Source organism: Ammospiza caudacuta, chromosome 14 (genome assembly GCF_027887145.1).
Source record: "Ammospiza caudacuta isolate bAmmCau1 chromosome 14, bAmmCau1.pri, whole genome shotgun sequence".
In the NCBI taxonomy this organism is placed as follows: domain Eukaryota; kingdom Metazoa; phylum Chordata; class Aves; order Passeriformes; family Passerellidae; genus Ammospiza; species Ammospiza caudacuta.
The window spans coordinates 16282047-16307550 of NC_080606.1; the positions used below are offsets into that span (position 1 = coordinate 16282047).

The window sequence follows — 25504 nt, forward strand, 5'->3', positions numbered from 1 at the left end:
GTCCAGAATAAGTTTCTGGCTTGTTATTTGCAGCAGCTGCCCTGTTCTCTGTGTTCTTTATGCAGGTATGATCAGCCCCTATATTTTAAGGGGGTGAAAGTAAATAATGAATTAGTGATAGATGTGTGTGTGTTGCTCCTGGTTTGCTTCTCATGCCAGCTCCGTGCAAAGCAGCTCTGTTAGAGCTCAGGCAGGGTCCCCCTCTTCATTCAGAACCACCCAAAGCAGCTGCAATCCTGGTGACCAAAACTCCAGAGGAAGTTCGCGAGAGCTGGAGATAAAAACATTTTTGGTCAGCAGCCAAAGAGAGTCTGAGCCTGGACCCGATGGTTTTTGTAGTATTGCAAAACTTCCCTGTGCCCAGAGATGAGGTACAGCAGCTCAGAAACAGACTGAGGAAGGGAAAAGAACCTGAAGGTGAAACGAAATCCCTTTAGTACCAACTGGGACAAAAGCCTTTGCAGATTACTCTAATGAGGTGATAAGATATTGTGGTGATAAAAATCTTGTAGATCAGACATGTTTGTATTGCTCTTCAATTAAACTAAGACAACATCAAAGGAAGATGATTGAAAAAATGAAAATCTGAAGTAGGAGGCACAAAACAAAACTGAAGGAGAGAACAACAATCAAATCTGTGTGCCAGTGCATTTCCAGATGTGATGGGGTGAGCTGAGCCTAGCACAGAGGTTGTAGTTGGGTTAGCACTTCCCTGGAGCTAATTTTGCCATTCCTGGCCTTTTTTTGTTTGGTTAGTTTTTTTGGTTTTGGCTTTTTATTTTAATTTTTTTAATTCCCTATGAGGCACTTTTAAGTTTTCATATCCATAGATACAAATGTCACATAGGCTGTGTGTATTTAAAATGGGTGTACTGGAGATGCAGTATTAGCTGTTTACAGTGTAGTGCAACAATGACGTGACATTGTCTGGGAAATGGAGACTTTTTGGGAATTTCCATGGGAATACAGGACTTTGTGCTTTAATGACAATAACACTGGCATCAGAACCTCAGGAACAGCCTTATTCAGGAACCAGGAAGCACTGGGGTTATTCTGGTATCTTTAATAACCACAGTGCCCTGATTTAAAAAGTATTTATTCAGATACACTTAGAAGATTATAAAAGCTACTTGATTGCTTTTGGAAGAAGCAGTGAGTAGTTCTGGACCAGAATTTAGTTCTTTGTGAAGGGGGATGTGTGTCTGCATAAACTTTAATACCAAATCCTGAGTGCAGGTGAGCAGGTGTGTGACAGGAGATGCTGAGTGAACTGTGGGAAAAGCTGCAGATCTGAGTTATTTGTAAACTGCCTTCATTTCAAAGTAACCTACATTCAGGAGTTTATTTTTTAATCATAATTAAATAATAATCCAGCATATGGTTATCATAAAAAATACAGGAAGTAGCTGGAGGTTAAGAAGCAGAGAGTTTGTGAGTTCACACTGGTGGTATCAACTGGTCACCGGTGACAAAAAAGGCATAAAGAAAGCAATAATCAAAGGAGACAGGGTCATATAACAAATAATTTGTAGGTAGATATGGGTTGCATGTTGTTTGGGAGTGTGCACAGGCAGGCAGAGGAGCTGTGGTGCTGCACAGTTTGTTATCATCCCTCGGCTCCCTCCGTTCTCTCCCGGCCCCTGCCTGCCAGACGAACGCCCCTCTGCACCGCCTGGATCCTGCACCACCATTCCTTACAGCCAGGGCAATGAATATGCAAATATCATTACATTAATTGGCAGTTCCAGTTCTCTGTGCTCTCACAGCACTGAGGATTCTGAGCTGTTAATAGAAAAGCAAAGAAACCGTGGCCCGTAGGCGACCAATGTAAAATTATACTTTATTTTCCCTTCTTCCTTGGCACTGCCGTTCCTGGGGATGTGTTGCACGTGTCATTATGTTCTTCTCTGAAACTCTGAGCATCTCTCTTAGCTCAAATTCACTTTTGACACAAGTTCAAATTGAAATCCTTCAGCACACCAACCCCTCTGCATTTTGCTGGTCTGCAGGAGAGGAATGATGGAAGCAGAAAGGAAAAATCAAAAACGTTTTCTGTTTTCAGATGCCCTCAGCATATGGAGGATTCTGCTTCCTCCGTGGCTCCTCATATTTTAATGTGAAGTATTGGTTCAGATATTTAAGGAAGATTTTTTGTTCTTTCTTGGCTAATTTGAGAAGAAGATAAAGTGTGCTGTGTAGTGCTGGAGCAGTGTTACTTTCTAGTGTTTGACCACACATATTTCTGATACAGCACAAATAAATCGTGGGAATTCTGTTTTATTGAGGATGTGCCTGGATGGATGTGTCCCTAACAGTTTTTAAGGGGAAAAAGGGACTTTGATCTCTAAAATCCCACCTGTGCAGTGGCTTCCCACTGCACTTAATTTCTGTAATTATATAAAGCAAGTAATTTCAAACATAATAAAGATTAGTTTCTTCACTTTTCTCAGCTAAAGGAATAAGTAAAATGAATGTACAGTTCTGAATGATGTTTAGTTCTACTTTGTCTTCCGATCACTTTCTGCCTTACATTCTTTATGTACATTAAACATTAAAAAATGTAGAAACTGTTCTAAAAATGACTGTATAGGGTTTTTTTCTCAGCAGAAAGTAGCACTGGTAGCTTGAACTAGCAGCTGACCAGTCCAAAATCTCAGTGTTAATCTGTAGCTGTCTTAGACTTTAGTCTGTAACTGAAAAATGAAAACTAAAATGTTTAAAATTTATTTGTATGTAGACAAAATTGAAACATCTACAAATGCACTTCCTTGTCGCAATTATACAGGTAAAACAACACGTTTCTGCAAATTGTTGTTGTAAGAGACACAGGTAATTTATATGTGACATAATAATTTAGTGACAAGCACCTTGGACATCTGAGGGTGAAGACTTTGAAGGGTTCCCGTGGGGGTTGACCATTAGTTCATATTTTTTCCCTGAGAGAGAAATACTGAAGGAGAAACCCAGGAAAGCTTTTCCTGACAGAACTCCAGGGTGAAGTACTTGAGGAACCAGAGGAGCTGTCTTCTGACAGGAAGTTATGGCTGGAGCCATCTGTCTGTTCCAGCTATCAGAGGGAAACTGGAGATGTGGTTTAACATTATTTAAAATTTTAAAACTTCGGTTTAATGTGTATACAGTAAAAATCCGAGGTGCATTAACGTATGGAAGGCCATTAATTCAGAACAGTTTTCATGTTCTGTTTAGAAGCCAGATGTTTGTAGGTGTCACCTTCCAGTCTAATGAAGGTTTAAATGATTTTCTCCCCCCTCTTTTACCAGTGCACAACTTCATGTGCAGAAGGATCAATTCCCAGGGGCCTGTGGCCGTGCTGGATGAAGGAGAAGCTGTCAGGGCCATTTGCTCATCATGCAGCTTCTTGCAAGGATTCAGGACAAACAGGGGTTACCAAACAGGGATAGGGGTGGCACTGAAACACCAAACTGAACCATCTTCAGGGGCTGGGCAGGGCAGCCAGAGCAGAGTCAGTGAATGAGGAGTGGGTTTCCCACAAATCCATTAGGTTTGGTTAGGAGAAGGGAAGATGCATTTTGGAGAAATGGCAGAAAAACCTATTTTGTGTCAGATCTGCAGGCAGAGTGTGGTCCAGCACCTGGGAGAGCTGTGGTCAGGGCTGCTGGTCACAGCTGCCCATGGCCAGTGGCAATGAGGATGAGCCTGCAGAGCTGGGGGGTGCTGGGCAGTGACATTTCTCCACAATTTTCATCTTGAACATCACTGGAGAACCCCAGATTTTCAGTTTTTTCCTCTTGAGCTGTAGGCACAATGCAAGTCACTCTCTGTGAGGTGAATGGAGCTCTCTGCCAATTCCCACACATGCCAGAGGGGTGCCAGCTCCAGAAACTATGTCAAACTTTAAAATAAACTAATTATTTACCAGCTACTGTGGGACAGATGTTCTCAAGTTTATTTTGCAACCAGTGGTACAGCAGCAAGACAGGTAAACTTTCAGGGCGGTCAATATTAACAATTCAATTAATGCATGAAATCATGTACCTTTTACTGCTGGTTTTGCCTCTGGTCACCTGTGCACACCGATTATCTCACAGATTCGTTTAAGGACATGTTTTATCTCCTTACATTCAGTATGTATAGTTAGATTTGAATAGTTACACACAGAAATAGTACCAGTAGGTTGGAATATTCCAGGTTCTGGAGTTTTCTGTGCAGTGCAGCTGTTCCATGCACTGTTTCTGAGAGTGCAGGGTTCCGTGGGCTGCTCGGGAGCCTGTGCTGTGAGGTGGAGCCCAGGGGCGGGTTGGGAGTGTGCCTGCGCTGCTGCTGTGTTGTGACAAGGCGTCAGCGGGACGGGCCCAGCCCCCAGCTCAAGGCCGTCATTACACGGCGTGTTTATAAAACAGCAGCCAGGAAAACGTGTCAGTCACTGCAGGCAGTGGTGACAGAGCTCCAGGGGAGAGCGTTCCTTCCCTTCAGAGCTGCGGGCGTGACGGGCTGGGAGCATCCTCAGCGCATCCCGGAGCCGCCGAGGCGCGCGGTGCTGGTGGGCTCCAAACCTCTGCTGGGCCACCAGTGGAGAGCTCATGGCTTGGTGGTTGTTCTGGATTGACATTTCTTGTTTTGTGGGCTGTTAATGCTATAGAAATCTGTATTTCTAATTATTTTTTTTCATATGTAGTCTTGAAGCAATGAGTGATGTTGAAACACCCTTCCCACCCAACAGTTTCTCTTAAATTCAAGTTAAAAGAGAATTAAGAGAAGACAGAGTTAAATCAAGGCGGGAAATGGGAACTCAAAAATCTCATCTCCAACCAGTCCTCTCAGCTTTGCTTTCTTGGGATTTTTAAGAATCCCAGTGATTCTTCAGTTGTCAAAGTTTTCCTGGAGAGGCAGTTGAGTGTATGAAAAAGGGCATAACCTGTTGTCCTTGGAAACACACAAATCTCTCAATCCATAAGGTGTGTGGAATTTTGAAGAGGGATATTTTTGCATTGTAAAAGTGGATTTAATGCTTGTGAGAATGCTGGAAGCACAGTGAAGTGCTTTGCTGTTAGAGGGAAGTTAATAAATGGACAGTGTTGTGTTCCATGGTTGCTTCAGTAGGTCTTAACTCCTCATCAGGGGTAGAACTACACCACCTCTCAGTCAGAGAATCACTGAGAAGTTGGTGCTGACATCAGCTCTGGTATTTATTTTTATTCCATAACTCAATTAATTCCATTAGGTTATTGCAAACTTACCAAAAAGTCATAATATATCTACAGATTGTTATGCATTTATATTAATGTGGTGGCTTTAATAGCCGCTCATTGCTAAGTGGAAACAAACTGTTTTAAGTAATTTTTAAGAACATTTGGAGAAGAACAGAAACAGTAGGCTAGTTTTAATCATATAATACAAAGCATACAAAAATGGAGCAAAATCTCAGCGAGTGTAAGAGATGAGCATTAGCTTAGTAACAAGACTGTAACAAGTGCTTATTGCTTTGGCCTTTCCCCTTTGCAGATGTGAATTTAAGACCTGCTTGGGGCTGCAGTTAATGAAGTTGAGTGGTTTCACACATTCTGCTTGTTGCAGGTATCAGAGTTGGATCTAAAAGGTCTGGGCTGGCAGATGTGTGGCAGGTTAGTGCTGCGGTGCAGGAGCTGTGGGAGGGAAACGCCACCTTGATACATTTATAATCAGCATGTTAGTGGAATATTCAAAAAAGAACAGCCAGAGAAGAACGTGACATTTTGCTGTTGCTCCTCCACGAAGCACTGCTGTGGTTGTTGGGTGAGCAGGAAATCACCACCACTGACAGGGACATTTGTTCCAGGGACTCCATGGTCTAAAACAGCAGAGCAAGATGAACCGAGTGAGCAAAGAAAATGCACAATGGAGGTTTGACTGAGACTCCCACGTCATTGTGACAAGCTGTTGAAAAACTAATCTAATTACAGATATGTACGTTTCTTTCACTGATTAATTTTCAAGTCGTAAGCTACCTTGTGTTCCCAGTGGGAGATGCTTAAAGATTATTGTCTAAGCCCCAAAAAAGAGTATAAAGCAGGATGTAGAAGCAGGATCTGTGAATCAGTGTTGCATTTGGTACTTCTCCCATGTCGTTTCTGAGCCTGTTGGTTGCATGTTGGTATTATTCTCTTGAGTTCTTTGTTGAATCACTGCTGTCCTGTCATCAAACCACTGCAGATGTGGGAACAGGGAAGATGATACTGGGCTGTGGATGTACAAACATCCATGAGAAGCTGTAGAGATGAGGGGCCATGGTTCAGATAGGCCAGGAAATGTCAGATGTTTCTTTGGGCACTTGGATGTGCCAGCTCTGCTGCTGGAGCGGCTCACACAAGTACTGGAGTATTGTGGATATATTCTTCTTCAGGTAGTGATGCTCTTAAAAGGAAATATTCCCCACATGTATATGAGATATGCTTATCTAAAAATGTTTAAAAGTGCTAGAAAATTACTGGGAAAATTTCCTAGATCAGACATATATAAACTTTGATGAATATTTTTGAACACTTAAAGGAAATATTTTGTTCTAACTTAGTGTGGCCCTGAATGGCACAAAGAGAATCTTGTGAGCAGTGAAGGAGCCAGCAATGCCTCCAGGTAATATTTATTAGTTATTAGTAATCAATCAAGCTGTCTCTGGAGGGGTTTAGAAGCTGTGTGGATGTGGCACTTGGGGACATGGGTTAGCGGTGGCTGTGGCAGTGCTGAGGAATCTGTCAGACTGTTTGGATCTAAATCAGTGTGATTGTGTGGTTCTGTGACTCTGTTTGAGGAATCCAGGAGAGGGGCCTGGCTGCCGCAGCAGCATCAGGAGCATTCCATGCACAGGAGCAGGGACTGTGGTTGGGCTGCTCCAGGAGTGCCCAAATGTTGGTTGCAGCTGGCAGATTGATCCAGGCAGGATCCGTCCCGCCCAGGGGAGGGCTCTGAGGGTGCCTTTGGCACTGAGCAGGATCAGGCAGATGGAAGAGAGAGGCTCTCCCCGGACCCGCGGGCGTCGCTCCCCGGGATCGGCGCTGCCTTCAAACACCAGGAACTGATGAATTGTATGCAATATGCAAATGGGAATGCATAAATCTCCTGAATGACAGCTTAATTTATGTGGACCCTTAAGAATGTGGGATTAGATTTTAATTAAATATCTTCAAAGGCACCCTGACTTACTCAGTTTTTTGGCTGCTGTCTTTATGAGAGTTTAGGAAGGGACAAAATCCAAATTTTAACTATATTATTTACTGTGTTTTCTAATAAATTATCATTGAACAAAGGTCTCGTATATAAATATCTTGGATGCATATATTTCAGGGACTATTAGATAAATCCTATGATAATAATAATAAAATCAAAGTACCGTGACACTTGTTTGAGCTTAAATAATTAGTGCCACTAGTTCACTTGTTCCTTTATGTTTAAAATGGGTAAGCATCCAAGTTAAAGCTGCTATAAATATTTAATGTTTCACATTCAAGAAGTACCTTAAACTTCTAAAAACTAATGTTTGCATTTTAATGGTTACTGTTGCTGTAGTTGTTACCCCAATTGTGATGAGTTGAATGTTTCTGCTGAGGCAGTGAGAGTAAATCCAGCTGGGCTGCCTCAGCCCGGGTGTGGCAGCTGCAGGAGATTATCTGCATGGGCAGGGCATTTTGAGGTACCAGTATAAACAGTGGGTGTCCTGGAAGGAGCAGGTTGTCCTGCCCTGGAACCAGCAGATGACAGGAGCAGTGGGGGAAGCTGAAACAAGCTGGGTCAGAACCATGGGGAATATTGGCCAAGTGAATTTTTGGTGTCTTGCTGGACAGAGCTTATCGCTCTGGAAGAAGCAAAACCAATGTGATGGGAAGAGGAGGTAAGAAGACAAAAAGACATTTCTGCTTGGAATTTAAGTATATGTGAAATCACAGTTAGACCTGAATCGTGTCATAGTCTTAAAATTCTTTTTATAAAAGCAGTTCAGCTTTGCAAAATACTTTCTATAGCTCAGTCAGTCAATGGGTGCCTTGGCAGTGCTGGGTGACCACCTGGACTTGATGTCTTCAAGGTCTTTTCAATCAAAATGATTCTAGGATTCTGTATAGGAAAAGAAATGGAACTATGTTACTCCTTTGTGATAACTTTTCATTCAGTTTAATGAAAAGTTTTAAACAAGGAAGTGGTTCATGAGGGTGAGGAAACACTGGCACAGGGTCCCCAGAGAGATCCCTGAGGATGTTCCAAGGCCAGGTTGGGTTGGACTGGATGTTATTTAAAGGTCCCTTCTAACCCAAGCCATTCTAGGATACTCTGTATTATTTCCATTTGTGCTGTTCTCCCTGCTCACACCCATGAGCTGGACCCTTGGGGTGAAGTCCAGCTCTGTCTTTTGGGTGTTTGAATTGTCACCTGCCCCACCCTCTGTGAGTTCCTTGCTCCTATTCAGGGACAGAGCAAACAACTCCAGTTTTCCATCAGCTCCCATCTGGGAGAACCTTTGGGATGGTGGGAAGGGTTGGAGCTGACTCTTTCTATCCAGGGAGAAGCAGTGAGAAGAAGGGGCAGGAGCTTCCTTTCCTCCTGTCTTCTGAGTCATTCTTTATTTATGTACTTGATGCCATAATACTGGCCCAGGGAAAGCAGCATGGATGAGAAATTTCCCAGTGGTGGGAGAACAGACTTGAGGCTGTAGGACAGATTTGGTGAATATGAGGACAAGAGCAGAGACTTTGGGGGATATTCTAGAGACAAATCATTGGGAAATATTGAGCAGTTGGGTAGATGCTGATTAAAAACATGAATGTGGAAGGAAATGGATTTTGAACCTTGTATTTCACAAGTTTTTAGTTGCAAACGATTTCATTTTTATCTATCTTGATTTAAATGCTTGCTCCTACTGTAATACAGTTGCAAAATGGGTCACACTGGTGAATACAACACACAAATTAGCGTGTCTTTTTCAGTTTTTTTGGTGCAAGTCCTTAACCACAGCCCTGGTGAGCTGTTCCTGCCGGGTTCCTGTGTCCGTTGCTTATCAGGATTGGAGCTGCCCACTCTCAGTGTTGGCTGTTGCATAAACACTGACAGCACATGAAAGAACAAACCTACAGTTGCTGTAATCCAGTATTTTTTAATGCCAGAAAGTAAATAGAATCTCGAGGTATGCTGGTTTTTTATTGTTGAGAGTAAGGACTAGGAGTTTCTTCAAGCAGGGTTGTGGGGTGGATGAATCAGGGGAGATTCTGAGGTTCAGCAAGGAAACACTTCTGGGTCAAAGAGGAACAACAAAATGCGGAGGAAAACCCATCACCTGAATAGGGGACCAGAAGTGCATTAGGAGTTTGACAAATATTCTCATTGAGTGGGGCAACATCTAAGTCTAAGCCTTTTTTATTATGTTTTTATTGGTTTTTTTGGAGGCAGAACTTTTCTATAGGTGACAACTTTTTTGCACCCTTTTGGGCCTTTTATATTTCACAATATCTCCCTGACATGGGCAGATCTGTGGGAATATGTGAAGGCAGAGTTTTTTCTGTACATCTTTAAATCTTTTCATTTGGGCACTGATGGATAATGTTTACTAAATATCTTATTACTGCCTTTTATAATTATATTGTCCCGTTGCTATTAAATGAATGTTTCCTGTCATTATGGCTGCATTTGAAACTGCAGCCTTTGAAACTTTAAAATTCCAATAAAAATTGGTGTATAGATTAAAACATGGCTGTGAATGCAATTTGTTTCTGAGCATTTTTTATTTTATGTTGCTCATGATCAAGAGCTGTTTTAAATCATGAGATTGAAAAAGTCAAGTTAAAAATAACTCTAAAACACATAAAGGGTGTTGATGGAAAATTTAAATATATTAATATAGAATTGCTAAATACCAAGGTAAAATTCAAATGTAGAAAATAGAACAGGCCCGTGCATTTTTTCTGAACAACTTCATGTTGATTCTCTTGTTTTTAATTTTGCCCAGTTTTAAGCTTGGAAGCAGTTTGAGTAAGGGAAACTTGCTTTGGGAAATCTGCAATTGAATCCTGACAATTAATATAAATTTTAGACTCTAGGGAAGTCTGACAGATCTGAAGGTCTTTACTGAAAACACAGATGCTAGTAATGGGTGGCAGAGGTTTTCTAGACTTTATTGTGCACATAAGTCATTGACTGTGTATTTTTTGGCTGGAAAGTTAGAATTGATGCCCAGGGATTCACAGGGATAGCAGGAATTGTTCAGAACAGGAGGGAACTGCTCTTTGAAGCACCTGTCTACACCCAGTCTGTTTTGAACTGACTTGGGAATGCACAGTTATTAAGAAATTTAAATTTGAGTAATTTAAAATAATTTTTACACTGTGCAGAATCGCTGGTATCATTATTAGAAAGTTAAAAATTAGCATATTAAATATCCCAATATTAAAAAGGGAAATCCAAGTGTGGATTATCCAATAATCCAAATATGGAAATCGCAAAATGCAATATTAAAAGGGAAGTCCATTTTACTTCACTAGGAAAGCATGTTTTAAGAAATGAAAATTGGAAAAATAGTTTTAAAGCTTCATTATTTTATTTTTGTTTTTCCCAGGAAATTTCTACATCCAATAATAATAAAAATCAATGAGTAAATGAACAGTGAGAACATGCTCACCGGGCACCAGACTTTGAGATTTTATGGAAAAGAAATCAGGCTTACAAGGAATTACTGGAAAAATGTTCTTGTACATTTCCCTTTGAGATTTCAGCCCTGCAGCCTAAGCAGAATTTCAACCTAGACAGATTTTGTGTGGTTTGAAAAGAAATGTCTTTGGTTGTATTTGAAAAAGAATCAAGTTATGTACTTTGCACTTCTTCTAATGTCAATTAGTCATGGTTGAATAATGCTTTGGAATAACTGGGCTCTTTTAAGTATCACTGGAAAATAACCTTTGCAGTCAGCTGAGGAGTTTGTTCTGCTGTTAATATTTGCTTAAGGAAAAGCTGTGCAATTAAAGCTGGGAAGCAGCAGTGGGCAGGGCTGCAGGGGGAAACTGAAAGTGCTTCAGCATCTCTGTTCTCACAGGGAACCAAGGTTCACACCAAAGGATGTTCCTCCACAAAGCTCTATGAAATAGCTCTCTGGGTGTTCAGAAATAATCCCAAATAATCGAGGGTGGAGTGGGGAAATCTCTGCAAAGGCTGGTGGGTTTCAAAGCTGTGCAGTCAGGGCAGTGAAATCTTGACTGGTTGTTTTGCTGTCCCACCTCTGCCCCACAGGTAATCCCAGGGAAGGAGGAATTCTGTGCAATTAAAGCTGGGAAGCAGCAGTGGGCAGGGCTGCTGGGGGAAACTGAAAGTGCTTCAGCATCTCTGTCCTCACAGGGGACCAAGGTTCACACCAAAGGATGCTCCTGCACAAAGCTCTGCCCTGTGCCTGAAACACCTCTCTAGGTATTCACAAATAATCCCAAATAATAAAAGGTACAGCGATTGGGAAAATCTCTGCGAAGGCTGGTGGGTGTGCAAGCTGTGCAATCAGGGCAGTGAAATCTTGACTGGTTATTTTGCTGTCCCAACCCTGCCCCACAGGTAATCCCCAGGGAATGAGGCATTTTGTGCCTTTCTACCGTTTCACATTTAAGAGTAGTTGATCTCTGCGTTCCCATTTCAGGGAAAAGTTGTGCTGGTTTTGCTGTACATGCAGAGATCTGCTTGGATTGTTTTATGTTGAGCATTCCTTTCACATCTGCTGTTTGCCACGCAGAATACAGTGATGTAGATCTTAATATTGCATTTGAAATCAGCCCATTCTTACAGCTTAATCATTCTGTCTGCAGTGCTTTCAGTTCCCTCCAGCTTGGGAATATCCTCCCTGTAATTAGGTGCTTTAGGAATCCGTGTGCAGTTCCAGGTACAGCCATGCAGGAGCAAATGAGTTTGGGCAATTTCTGCCTTTCCTGATGTGATGCTTCCCAGCAAAAAGTTGGAAATTCTTCTTGTTTTATCACATCTGCCTAATTTGCAGTCTTTTATAACACCTAAATGTCTCTCAGCATATTAACATTGCAGATGTTGCCTCTCTTTTGGAGGGCTAAATTTTCATTGTTTTTCACACCTCATTAATTTTGCTTTTTGAAAAAACTGAATTAATTTTTAAGTTGCTTTTATTCACTCAGATCTCACTGAAGGATTTGTAATCTTTCCCCTCTCCTATAGATGCAGTCTCTTCTTTGAGCTGTTTTAAACTTCCTGCTTTCTTTTGGGAATGTTTATGAAGGTATTATAGTTAGAGCCAAATCACTTTATTGCTGATTTTTCAAGGTAGCTCCTCTCTATACCATAATTTGCTGTTTCAGTCCATGAGTGCTCACAGTCATACTCATCTTTTATTAGACCAAGGCACTCTGTTAGTTGATTTTTCCCATTAAATTTGGGTCTAAATGTACTGCATCTTCTTTTTTCCCCCATATATCAATTAAATCTGCAACTCCCTTTCTAAAAAGATTTTATTCTGCCTACTGGCAACACCACCCTGTGCTGCCACCAGCCTGAGATCATTCTTTTTATGGTTGTTTAAGTATTTATCAGAAGCAGAAGTTATTTCTCCAGGTCAGTAATTACTGGACCTACCTAGAATGGAAATGAACACAGAACAGATTTTCATGCTTCCTTATCTGTGCTCCTTGAAAGTGTTTTTTTTTTTTTTTTCAACAAAAGCTATTTTTAAAATTAAGGGAAAACAAGTCATTGACCTGGAAACTAATTACATTGCTTGAACTCAAGTTTTGATTTTTGTTTGTTTTTAAGAAAAAGGAAAATTGTTAGTTAAAAATACTACTGAGAAACAATTACTTGAGCAGCTGGAAATTTTGTACTGAGGTGATGGGGCTGTTTCAGTGCATTGTTGGTACAGAGCTGAAGCTGCCCCCTCATTTCAGTGCAGTGCAAAGTGAAGTTTCTGGTTGTAGTTATTTAAGTGTCTCTGCTTTTTTAAAGACAGCCAAAATGATACTGAAGAAACAATTCTGTGGGATTATTGTGCAAGGAAATTATAACAAAACTCCCAGAAATGTGGAGGGCCCACAGGTTGTATCTGTGCCTGACAGAAATTCCCTGTGTTCCAGCTCACTCTGCTATATGATGTGGCACATGGGTTACAATTAATGGCTTTGTGGCACATGGGGTACAATTAATGGCTTTCTTGCCTTTAATTTGTTCATATTTATCTGTCTTTATCCCTCTCTTGAAACAGTGCAAGTCTGATATTGTTTTTCATATCACTGATAATGCCAAATTATTTGCTTCTAATGACACTGAGGAAATTTCTCTTCTGAATTTTTCAGGAAAATCTCAACACTCTGAAGCTCTTAAATTTCAAGGAAAGAAATATGTATTTAAAATGATAGAAATTGTTAATAGTGGTACACATTGAATTGTCTAAACAAGAGCAGGCCAGATGTCCATCACTGCAGAATGAAGTTAAGCAGTTGAATTTATTGTTGAATCAGTCAGTTACTGTGTGATGTATTTGATAATTCCAATAAGTTAATTAGTTCCAAGCAGATATTTTATGGCACTATGGCCTGGCTGTAAAATAATGCAGCTGGGTTGTTTTCAAATGGGAGAGTGTTCTTGTGTCATTTTTCTACAGCTTTAAAAAATATCTGAGTGTTATCTGGAATAAGGCTAAGCTGGAATTTCTGTCACCCATTTAGTCCAAGGTGATTATTCCAACTTGAGAATGTCAACAATTACCCAGTACTCATATTTAATTAGTAAAAGGGAAGCACCTGTATTTTTAGAGGAAAAGACTTCAGGATTAGACTGTACAAATTCAGGTCGTAACAAAAGACAAAAAGGAGCATATTATTCATCCTTGGGGAAAATCAGTCACTGGATGGGCTCCGTTCACGGAAAAAATGCAACAAATAATTCCTTTTGCTTCTGGTCCCTGTGCTTTTGTACTGATGCATATCAGTAATGATGTTTACAACTGCTTGGTCTGTCCAGCAGCAAAACAAAAGAATTAAGAGCACTTCTGGTGATTAGACAGACCCGTGGCACTGCGGCGTTAATATCTCAAATTTTACACTTGACATATCATTGCTGACTGAAAAATGAGACTTTTTATTTATTTTCTTTAAATGGCTTTCTTTAAACCACCATCTGGTTGAGGCATTAAAACAGTCAATATTGCTCTAAGAGTTTTCTTAAGACCTTTCTTTGGCTGTTAATTGCACATTTATAATTCTGCTCTTACAAAAAGATAAAAGAGTTTTGAAGGATTATTCTTGGCAACAGACCTGAGGTTGAAAACCTGCTGGTTTAATGTGTAAATTATAATGTGTGCAGTTGTGAAGAGTGGTTTTGTGAAATGCTTGAGTAAGCTCAAGAATCTGAGAGAGCTGTCAGAGAGTTTGCACTCGTGAGGGGCTCATGTTCATTGCAAAACAACTCATAATATGCTGTGCCTGAAGGCTGAATGAGCAGTTTAACTTAAACACAATCACCAACTTTCTGGAAGACAGATAAAGGAAACAATTGTTCCTCCAGCAAACTTAGAGAAATGAAAAAAACAGCCTCACTTTGATGCCTGTTTAAAATCATTAATTTTCCTGTAAGTTAATGTAAATTGAGGATTAAACAGAAACTGTTACCATCTGACCCTTATAAACTAAACTTCTGTGTGGCACATCTATTTGAAGTCAAATCTATCCATACATCTAAACAGGAAACTGAATGAAAACATTTTTTCGTTTCATTTCCTATATCCTGCAAACTTTTTCAAAGCCTATTTCCTTTTAAAAGTTAGGCTGCATGCTTATAAAGCTCTTTTTTTTTTTTTTTTCCCTCCTGTGAGCATAAACTTAACCACCAGTTCCTAAGCAGGGGATTAGGAGGGGGTGATCTCTGGACACTTAAAGTTTATCCATCTGAAAATGTTTCTAAAGTACCATCTTTGCAGATGGTTTTGGACTGTGGGAGGGATTCAAGCTCTGTGATAGGGTACAAATATTGTAATTGTGATCAGTTTGATTTCACAACTAAGTGGCAAATGCTGGGGAGGGGCTTCTGGTACCCTGATAATAGGCACTTGCTAATATGCTTTTAGCAAGAAATATGACAAAATTCTGATATAATGAATAGAATAGAATAGAATAGAATAGAATAGAATAGAATAGAATAGAATATCTGCTTCCCTAGTTTTTTGTCCCTGCAGTTCACCCAAGTTAGTAAATAAGCACGTTGGAGGATTGAGGGAGCAGAGGAGCACAGAACTCTGGAATTTGCCCTTGTTGAGCCAACAGCATCCAAACAAGATGCTGCAGGTCGCAAGTGTCACCTTCTGCCAAAACTCTGTTTCCCTTGGTTTTGCAGTTCATTAAGCAGTAGTTGTATTCCTTGTATAAAATCTGAGTATTTTGGGCTGGTCTGGTGGGAGGGGACAGCAAACTTTGTCATGTTAGAGCATGAGCCACTTGCATTGAAAGAAGAAAAGGATTCTTTTAGCAACTTTCAGGGTAGTAAGATAGGAGTAAAAGGAATTTGGCTCGGGACCAGATAATCCTCTTTGTTGATGTTAAACCGTTGGCCACAGCAGTGATTACAACATAAGAGTACAAAAGAGGCTTTATTTATAATACACTTTTTCTTTCATGTTTCCAATCATAAAAATAAATATGTCTTATTAGAAAAGAAAAAAATTTACTTATTTACTTGTTTGCGTGCTGGGAGGCATTAAATATTTCCTTTTTTTTCTTTAGGGGAAGTGTGTCACTTGCATTTAACTCCGATAAAAATGAAGGAAGATAAAACTAATTTAATTTTAGAACATAATATTTTATTTGTTGAACAACTGTTTTAAAATGAGTAGCCTGCTGTGAAAGAAACAAAGCACTTCAACAAAGCAGGAAATCAATAGCCACAAGAAAGCCTTAAGAAAATGAATGCATCCAGTGAGCAAGTGCCACAGAAATTACTTTCTGGTGTAAGAATGGTAATAATGGAATGCATATGGAGGGGATGAATAACATGGTAGAAATACACATAGAAAAGACATGTTCTCCATTTCTAGTTATAAATAATGACCTCTGTATTCCAGTATTTAAACTTTGAAGGGTCTAGATGGTGACTTTCTTCCTGATTTCCCCACCCCCCAGTCCTAGGTAAATATTTATGCTTGCAAAATTTAGTAGGCTGGCCGCCATGGAAACGTATGTCTTTCATTTATCTCCAGGAAATCTGGTTCCAAACACTCTTTTACTTGAATTCTTGCAGTCTTTTCCAGCAGCCTTTAAAGCAGCCTTGAGTGAGGAGCAGGAGTTGAGTGTGAGGTGTGAGTGGGATTCTGTGGCAGTCGTGGCTGGGCTGTGTTTGCCCAGGGCTGGATGGTGCTGGGAGCTTGGAATGGAATTTTTGGGAGAGTCAAACCCTTGGGGCTGAAGGGAAAACTTCAGAGACATCAACAGCAGGTACAACTTGTCTGCTCAGCTGTTGTGCCTGCTCCAGAACATACTTGAGTTCAGGAAATCCCCGAATTTGGGAATAACTCGTGCTGCTTTTCATGGTCTGAGCTGCTTTTTCTGTAGTTGGCTTCTTCCAGTTTTTCCCAATGGTGTATGAGAGGGACATTTGTGAAATGACTTGGTGTTTCTCAGTGGGAAATGATCTGTGGCTGTGGTGAGAGGGTTCCTTGGTGTAGCTGTTGATGGAAAAGCAGACAAGCTTTTGGTCAGAAAAGGATAGAAAAACAAGCAGTATTAGAGGCTTATTATGAGCTGAGAATAATTATTCCCTAAATCCTTTACCTCATCTTGGGGGAGAAAGAGTAAACCTGACAGGTGGAGCAGAGGGAATATCACCAAGAAGGGAAGGAGGGATGCTGTGATCTCAGGGCAGGGAATGAAACCCAGAGCTCACCTGCAGTGGGGAGAGGAAGGAGATCCCATCAGCTGGGATGTTCGTGGTCCCATGGCTCTGGTACCCAGCTGAGATTACGGAGTTGCAGATTCTTGCTGAAACACCTCTCTCTGTCAGCCCTGAGCTGGCCACATTTACAGTCAGAATTCAGTGGGATTTGCTTTCAGACATTTCAATTATCTGCTGTGATGGAGTTCCCATCAGGTAGAGTTTCTCTGTGTGTGCATACATGTCCACAAAATAGGGAAAATTTCTACATTCCTGTAGGTTAAACCTCACATAACTGATAACACGTCTTTGGTTTTATATATTCTATTAGCATCTTTTCAAAACATGGAAATTTTATAGACAAAATTGTAACTTTGCCAGAAATTTTTCTTCTGTCCTTTTATTTTCTCATGGTCCTAAAAGTTTGGGCTTTGTTGTGTGAAAAAGCCTTGTTCTACTCTACATCTGCAGCAGAAATAATAATGTTGTCTGTTCTGGAGCTAACAAATGAAATGCCAGCAGTCACAAAATCTGGAAAGGTAAAGGGGAAGCAGTGGGGCTGTGTCCCTGCATTTCTGCCTGTGTAATTTCGTGCTGCTCCAGGACCAGCAGCAAACTGCAGGGTGTTTTCTGTGCAGTAGAGTTCAGCCCTCAGATACTTTCTCCTGGACAGAATCACCTAATCATAGAGGCTCCTTTGCATTGCTGGGAACAATTCCTCCTTTCATCATGGACATAGGTGCAGAGGACTGCTTCTATGTTCTTTCATTTATTATTCTTTGAAAGGTGAATTTCTGTTTTCTGCCTTTGAAGAGTCTTTGCCAAGATTGTGAAAACACCAAAACTTGTAATGCAGTGATTAAAAGCAGTTAAGGCAAGAGCAGTTTCCCATTGCATCAGCCTGCAAATTGCTCTGACAGCCCTGTACCACCCCAGCACAATGCACCCCTGTTAGGGAATTAAGATCAGCTCCCCTGGGTTACGTGGTACTCAGGGCTGTAAATACATCAGGTCTTGCTCTTGGGTTTGTGGCCAGGGATAATAGGCTTAAACAGTCACATTTTTTACAACTTTCATTGAATGGAGACTTACTGAGATACAGCTTAGTGGAAACCAGTATTTCAAAACTCTTTTACTGTAATACATTCCTCTAAATTGGCATTGAATTCAGATACAGGTCAAAAATAAAGCTTGGAAGGGGCTGATACAAATCAGACACATGACATGGATGTTTGTAATAGATGGTGATTTCCTCCTTGGAAATTTTTGTGGATGAATGTGTAAAAATTAAGTAATTCTAAAAAAAAATGGGACTGAATTAACTTGTATGAAAGGAGATTTATGGCTCCTCAGTGTCCTGGCATGTCTTTGCACAGGGCTGGAGTGTGTGCAGTGATTCTGTCTGTGCCCTGGGCAGCATCAGCTGCTGGGATGGAGCTGTGCCGTCCCTGTGCTGATCCCAGTGCCTGCCTGCTCATCTGCTCACCTCAGTGCTGAGCTCTCACACACAGGTGGAAAAATCCTAAAAACCTGCTCAGTGCCTTGGTTCCACCTGCTGAACAGTCCGATACTTCAAGAGATTAAAAAGAAAGAAAACCAGTCAGAATGCAAATTGCACAATAACATTGTCTATAATCTGCAGTGCTTCCCATCTCTGACTGGATCCAGAATCCAGCAGAGCCATCCAAGCAGCTGAGCTGAGCTTTGCAAGGCTCAGAATAAACCTGGCCTTGTCTCTGGCACTTCCACATTCAGTTTAGCTGGACGTGGTGTGGGAGCATTGTTTAGACAACAGATCTGTAATTTGGATTTGTGGTCTGGGTGTGTTGTTAGTGGCACAGCTCCAGCCTGGACAGGCCCCCTCCTGCAAGGTTTGGTCTAGGCAGAGTGGGAGCAATGGGGATGAAGACACAGCAGCAGGAGCTTTGTGCCCCTGGCTGTGATCCGTGGCTAAATGCGCTGTGTTCTGTCTGTGCCAGTGCCCCTCCATGCCACAGCTACTGACTCCATGCAGTTCTGTTAAATTTCTGTGTTTATCCCTGCATCTGCTGGAGTCACACTTCCCATTTCCTCACTGCCACACCCTTAAATTGAGCTGGGCAGTGCGGAACATGGATCAGCCTCCAGCTTGTCTGCAGCCATGAATCTTCCCAATTCAGAAATTTGGTGAGCTGTCCCCCTTTTTCCTGTGGTCTTATTTGACAGGAAAAAAGCAAAACCAGGAATGCTGAGTAGGTACTGTTTTATCTGCAGGCACACTCATAAGTAATTAAAGAGTTATTTAAAGTTTTAAATCTCAACGAACCAAAAAGCTTTTTTTTTGGTTTTAAACTTACTTTGTAATGCCTGGTTTCAGAAATAAGCAATTAAACTTCGTTAAGTAAGAACCACTGTCGTGACAATTGAATAGAAGGAGTTCAGGTAATTTTTCTGACTGTAGACTCCAAGTCAGGTTTTAGTTGAGTACTGGATTTTCACTAATTGAGACTTTTTAGTATGAACACAGTGATAATGTGCTACATTCCATTCTTAAAGTTATAAAGTTACAATATTCCACTGGAGTCCCAGCTCTGAGCATCTCAGTACTGTTAGGGAGTGTTTTTGTTTTTTTTTTTTTTTTTTTTCCTAACAGTGACACCAATCACAGTGACAGAGAAAGTTCAGCTCTGTGATACTTTAGAAAAACTCCCACTGATGTTTTTCTCTTTGGACATTCCTGCTGGAATTCTCTGGAGAATCAGGTGGAGATGATGCCTTGTGAAGGCTGGCCTAGAACAGAGACTGGACGAAGTTAAAGAATAAAGTAGGGATTTATTAAAAGGCCTCAGTTGATACACTCTGGGCAGCACAAGAGCCCAGCCAGGGCTGCACCCAAGATGAACCAAAATGGTCACAAAATGCACGAGTGGTCACGGGGTCTCTCCCTTTGATCAGTTCTGCTCCATTTGCATATTTGAGTTAATTGTCCAATTACAGGTTTAGGTTATGAACTCCCATCCTGCTTGTTTTTCTCTCTCCGGCCCACGGTGTTTGTGCTCCTGGCCCTGAGGTTTGGGTCATTTGTCCTTGGTCCCCAGCTGGAGCAGGAATTGTTTTGTCTCCCTGCTCAGTGCACAGAGCTCACCATCCCCTAACAAGAAGTTCAGAGTAAAGCAGTGTACACACTAAAGCAGCACAGAATCTGAACAATATAAAAGCTAAACCTGAGCTGTCAGGGAGGTTGTGGAGTGTCAGGGCCCTTCTGCACATGTCCTGTGTGCCCTGGCAGGTGAGCAGCGCCTGGTGTGGGCACTGCCCCGAGCGTTGCCATGGGCACCAGGTTCTCATCAGCTCCAACAGCTTCATGTATGATTAATGTTAATTGCCCATTTTGCATGGATGGCTTTTTCCCTGCTGCTGAATTGGCTCCTGTTGCCTTTGATGTGGCTGGTGATCCAATGTCCTGCCATGGCCAGACAAGTGATCAGTTTGCCAGCGCCGAGAGCAGACAGAATCAGGTTGCTGCGGGGTCAGGGTTTGCTTCTCTCCTTAAACACTGAAAGGTCAGGCAGAGTTTAACTACCCCTGGCATCTTTGAAACCTTGTAATAAATGCCAAAGCAGGGAGATTATTTTAACTCCGTGCTGCGACTAAAAATCTGAAGGTATCAGGGAAGAATTCTAACTCATCAGGATGTTACATTTATTGGTGAATACTTCAAAAAGTACCTTGCACAATCACTAGGGGGTATTTCATGATCTTTGAAGAGACAAAAAATTTCAATTTCTGGTTCCTGTGCCAGTTGCAGGAAAGTAACTAAGATTGAGGGTGTGTGTGTGTTTTATTTAGCTTTTTTAAGTTGTGTTTTTCTTTTTTATTTACGTCTGAGCACTTGCACCACTTACTGCCACTATTAGCAGGGCAATTTACACAGCGTGTCGCACAGTACTTCAGTATTTCTCCTTTAAGCCTAATAAAATATGTTGCTATTGAAGAAATCTGTGATACATGTGAGAGCTTCCTAAATCACAGGACTAGCATATTTTTGTACCAAATAGCTCCAGCCTCATGAAATCAATAATTAATTTATTAACTGGATCTCTTTTGAAAAAAAAAAAACCCCAAAATCAGCAGTCCTGGTGAGGCTGCCTCCTGCCAATTCATAAATAGTTGATGACAAAAATGAAAAAGTGTAGAAGTAAAATTCAAATCTTAACGATCAAAGTATTGGGTACCTCATCTATCACAGCTTGGAATAAACATATCACAGAAAGTGTCATATCTCATTGACACTGCAAAACATAATGCTTTCCCTTGTTATCTAGCGAGCTGCCAAGGCTACAGAGTTTATAGGCTGCTAAGATAATGTGCTGCTGGTAATCCACTTCACTTGCAGAAATATGAAGTACTGTTGAAATATATTTCTACTTGGTTTATTCTTTGCTCTCCAGAGGGTAGGATGATATTTCAGTTCCTCTAAAGAAGCTCAGAGAATGAAAAGCAAAACATCAGGATAAATTATGCTAAATGGTGGACTAGACCCCAGAGGAAATCATGCTTCTGTGGTACAGTATTCCTCCACTTATCTTACAAATGTTACATCTAATGTTAATTTTGTAAAGGGAAAGCATTCAAAGGTCCATCTGATCCTTTTAATAATAGTTTTAGTGCTATGGTGTTATTTGTCAAACTCCTGCCATCATAACTAACTTTCCTAGTTTTGGCAGACCATTCATACAGGAAATATTTTGGGCTACTAATACATAACATTTTATTTCACAAAACACAAATAACCTAGTAATTACACTCCAAAACTTAACAAATAATTGCCAGCAAGCAATTACCATTCAATTAAAGACTAATTACATGGTTATTTGTGCCCTGTAAAATAAAGCATTACTGAAATCAGTAGTGCAATCAATATTTTAGCAGAAACAGGATGCTGCAGTGATGGACCTTTCAACCTGTGCTGATTAAATTGTCATCCAAATAACAGTTTCCTAGTTAAATCACCACATGTTTATTTGTCTTGATTAATATGCAAATTCTCTTCTGATTCTAGTAAATCTCCTATATTTAAAAGCACAAAAGTAGAACACTATCATACATCAGCAGTGATGTGCTGCATATTTCCACTGATTAATTACATTTACAAAGCATTGATGAATTTGTGGATTTTTGAAATTCGGTTGTCTATAATGAGCATAAAATAGAGTTACAAAAGATGGAGCTGATCAGTAACTGTAAGAAAGTCACAAAAATAAAATATTACTTCATATATTGATTCAAATTAAAAATACTTGTGATATCAAGGGAATATGTAAAACTTTGAAAGAAAAAATAATAAAATTAGCTCTCAACAGGAGTGGAAAATAAAGAAGAAAAGAGACATTAATGAACAATTTCTCAGCATTTTCCTGTATAAATTTCAACTGTCAAATATACTGCTCAAAATGTAATTTATTTTCTGACAAATTTAATTTCAACCAAAATTTAAAAAATTAACAACATTCAGATTAGTTCATTTTTCTCTTTCAAGAGTTAGTGATTTTGTGGGGCTGTGGTGGAGAGGATGACAGTGATGACTTTATAACTGTGGTGCAAATGCAGCTAAAAACCCAAAACCTCCAGTCGTCCTCACTTTTAAATAATTGGTGACCCAAGGAGTTTTTAGGTTTGAGAAATGCCAATCAAATGTTAACCAGTAGTTATTTTATTTAGTAAAAATAATAAATTTCTTTAAGTTATACATGGGAAGGAATACTGTTTTTCTGTTTTAGCCTCCATGGTTTTCACTTGGGACCATAATTTTTGGTTTTTTAAAAAGTTTTTGAAAGATACCCATAAACTAGAAGTTTCTGACTGAATTAATATCTAATTTAGATTTGAGTAGTTTTCCATTTACAAGGATCTATTAATGGCAAGTACAAAATTTGTGTAGAGATTTTAGATTCTCAAAGAAATGCATTTAAAATTGTTTGAAGGGGATTGTTCCTGTTTATACTTCCTTTGTTACCAGTGAGGAAAAGATTTTTCTTGAATATGTAACTTTCTTGAATGAGAGAAAAGAAAACGTGAAAAGAAAATGCAGTAAAAGTGCAGGGTGACAAAAAGATGAGCAATAATATTAAATAAATTTAATATTTATATGCTAATGCTATTAGCATTTATATGCTAATACTTCCATAATCACAAATTATGTCTTACTCTCCCCAAATGATAATTCTGCTTGCCTTGGGTTTGCTGTGCAGTGCTTTTATTATCAATTTTGGCTGAATGTGGAGGTTGCATACATTTGAAATAGTGAAGGTGAAATTTGGTGGATTTCTAGAGCATGTGGGACAATAATAGGGGATTTTGGGGGCAATGTTGAGTCACAGAGCAGTGACATTCCATGGCTTGGTGGTGCCAGCAGCACATTCACAACAGAAAGTAAATCCCATAAAAACCTTACATCTACTGGTCCTGTGTGCATATCTTACTAAAAACCCAAGAGTTTGAGCAGACATTTGTATCCTCTGTGAAATTCCCACTGTCATGGTTAAACAGAAATGGCAGAAAATCTGTTTGTGGCCCAAAGTGGAAGCGTTTGGACTGAGATTTGTCACATCCTGTGAGTTCTGCTGTCCTCCCAAGCTGAAGCTGTTGGTTCCTGATGGTGACACATCTCTGGGAATATCCAGGGAGCCCAGCTGGATTTTTGAGGTGTGTGCTGTAGTGCTGGGGGCTCTGGGATTCCTGGCCTTGCTGGGAAGCAGACACAGGGCACTGGGAACTGCAGAACTCAGCGTTGCAGACCCAGACAGGTCCTTGCAGGTGTGCCATGGTCAGCTGGGAGCAGCGTCCAGCTTTTCGTTTAAAAGCTGAGATAAAATGAGAGATAAAGGACTTGGGTTTTATTTGAACAGATTCAGCTGGGAACAATTCCATTCAGATTATCATGGCTGTAGCTGTCAACCCTGAGTCTGGGCCCTAGGAGTTCCTGATTTACAGGAATACTTCCCTAGGGTAGAAGGACACTTCTTGGTCTTCAGTCCATCAGTTCCTTCCCCAGGAGGACACCAAGACATCAGTCCCCAGTCCCAGAGACACCAAGTGCTGAGTTTTCCCTTGCCTGTGTGAGGGAGGATATAAATACTTCCAGGGTCCTGGAAGGGAATGGAGTAAGCTTTTGATGTGAACTTCTCTTCCTTCACCTCTTGGGCTTTCCATGCGGGTCAGAGCTCGGGCACAGGTGTCACATCAAGGTGTGGAAACACCTTCAGCTGTGCTTTGCCCCACCTGTGTGCTCAGAGCCATCAATGTGAGCTTCTGTCAGGGCACAAACTGCAGAACCAGGGCTGGAACTCCACAGTCTCCTCTCCTCGTCCTCGGAAAACACAAATCATGACTAAAAAGTCTCTTTGTAAAATTTTCTAAAGCTGTTTGCTGCGTTTTGAAAATGTTTTTCTTAGATTAATACCAACATATGGAGTTTTCTGCTAAAGATTTGAGCTCGGGAAGAAAATGTTTTGTTGTTTTGTTGATTGAGCTCTTCCAGTGGAGAAAGCTGCTAATTTTAGCTGGTTTGTAGGTTTTTTCAGAGACAGTAAGTGCCAGCTAAGCACTTACACATGCCTGTGGATTACAGGCTCCTGTAATTCAAAAGAACAATGATTCCTGTTTGTTCAAAACCCCCACCTATCAACCTAACGCTGTCTGTTGGAAATTTTGTTATGCAGGGGATGATTTCAGCAGGTGATTTTAATAGAAAATGCATGTGTGCATCAAACTTCCCCTGGAAATCAAATGCTCTTATTTTAGGTTTACATTATTACAGCCCAGCAGCTCTTGTAGCTAGCTTTACTGCACAGCCATCATAGTATGATAAACAACTGAAAGCATCAAAAAGAAAAATGGAAAAAATACTGAATAAAATGAAATTCAAAATGGACAAACCCGATGCTAAAAAGAGGGGGGGAATGGTTTTATAGAGATAAAATAGTAAACCAAAAAAATGATTTTGTGCTACTTTGATGTACAGTAAAACAAAATAACACTAGCATGGTGTGAAAAATGAACAGGTTAATGGTACCTCTGTGGAGTGCTGCTGGAAGTTGTCTTCATTTAAATGCAGAGTTTGTCGTGCATTGATGGAGGGCTTTGCCACTGTAACTTGATAGAGTGAAGTTTAACTTAAATTTCTTTGTGAACTAGAAGTCATTTTGGAAATGCTTTCTATTCAAACCTCATTCATTGTTGCAGCTTAGTTATTTTATACAGTGTTTCACTCTATGTTGTCAAAAGCTCTATTATTCAACAGAGTAAAATCTGTTATGACCAGAGAGAAGCAGCAATACTTTTCCAAACATGAGGAGGTTGCATTTTTATTAGATGGCTTGAGGAAGAGTCGATTCAAATGGTTTTTTTTGGCCTGTAAATCTGTGTTATGATGGCAGTGGAGGATGGGGACATGTACACACACTGATGGAAGGGGTGAAGGTGATAGCTGAGAACAAGAGTTCAATGGAGCCAGTCTGTCAAGGGGCCTGGGATAATTTGGACTAAAATTTGCATTGATAGTCCACAAACTGGTGAGTTTTTTGGCAGGTTGGGCTAACACTTGTTTGATCTGTAGTAGTTAAACCCACCAGTCAGTCTGTGAAGGTAAGTGGGTGAGCTTTGCAAAGCTCAG

At 40.5% G+C, this 25504-nt stretch overlaps 1 protein-coding gene across 1 annotated transcript in view; it reads left to right on the forward strand.

Annotated features, from left to right (window-relative positions):
* The window catches only part of DACH2 (dachshund family transcription factor 2), a 236156-nt gene that overhangs the window by 89289 nt on the left and 121363 nt on the right, over window positions 1-25504 (forward strand). The window lies entirely within an intron of this gene.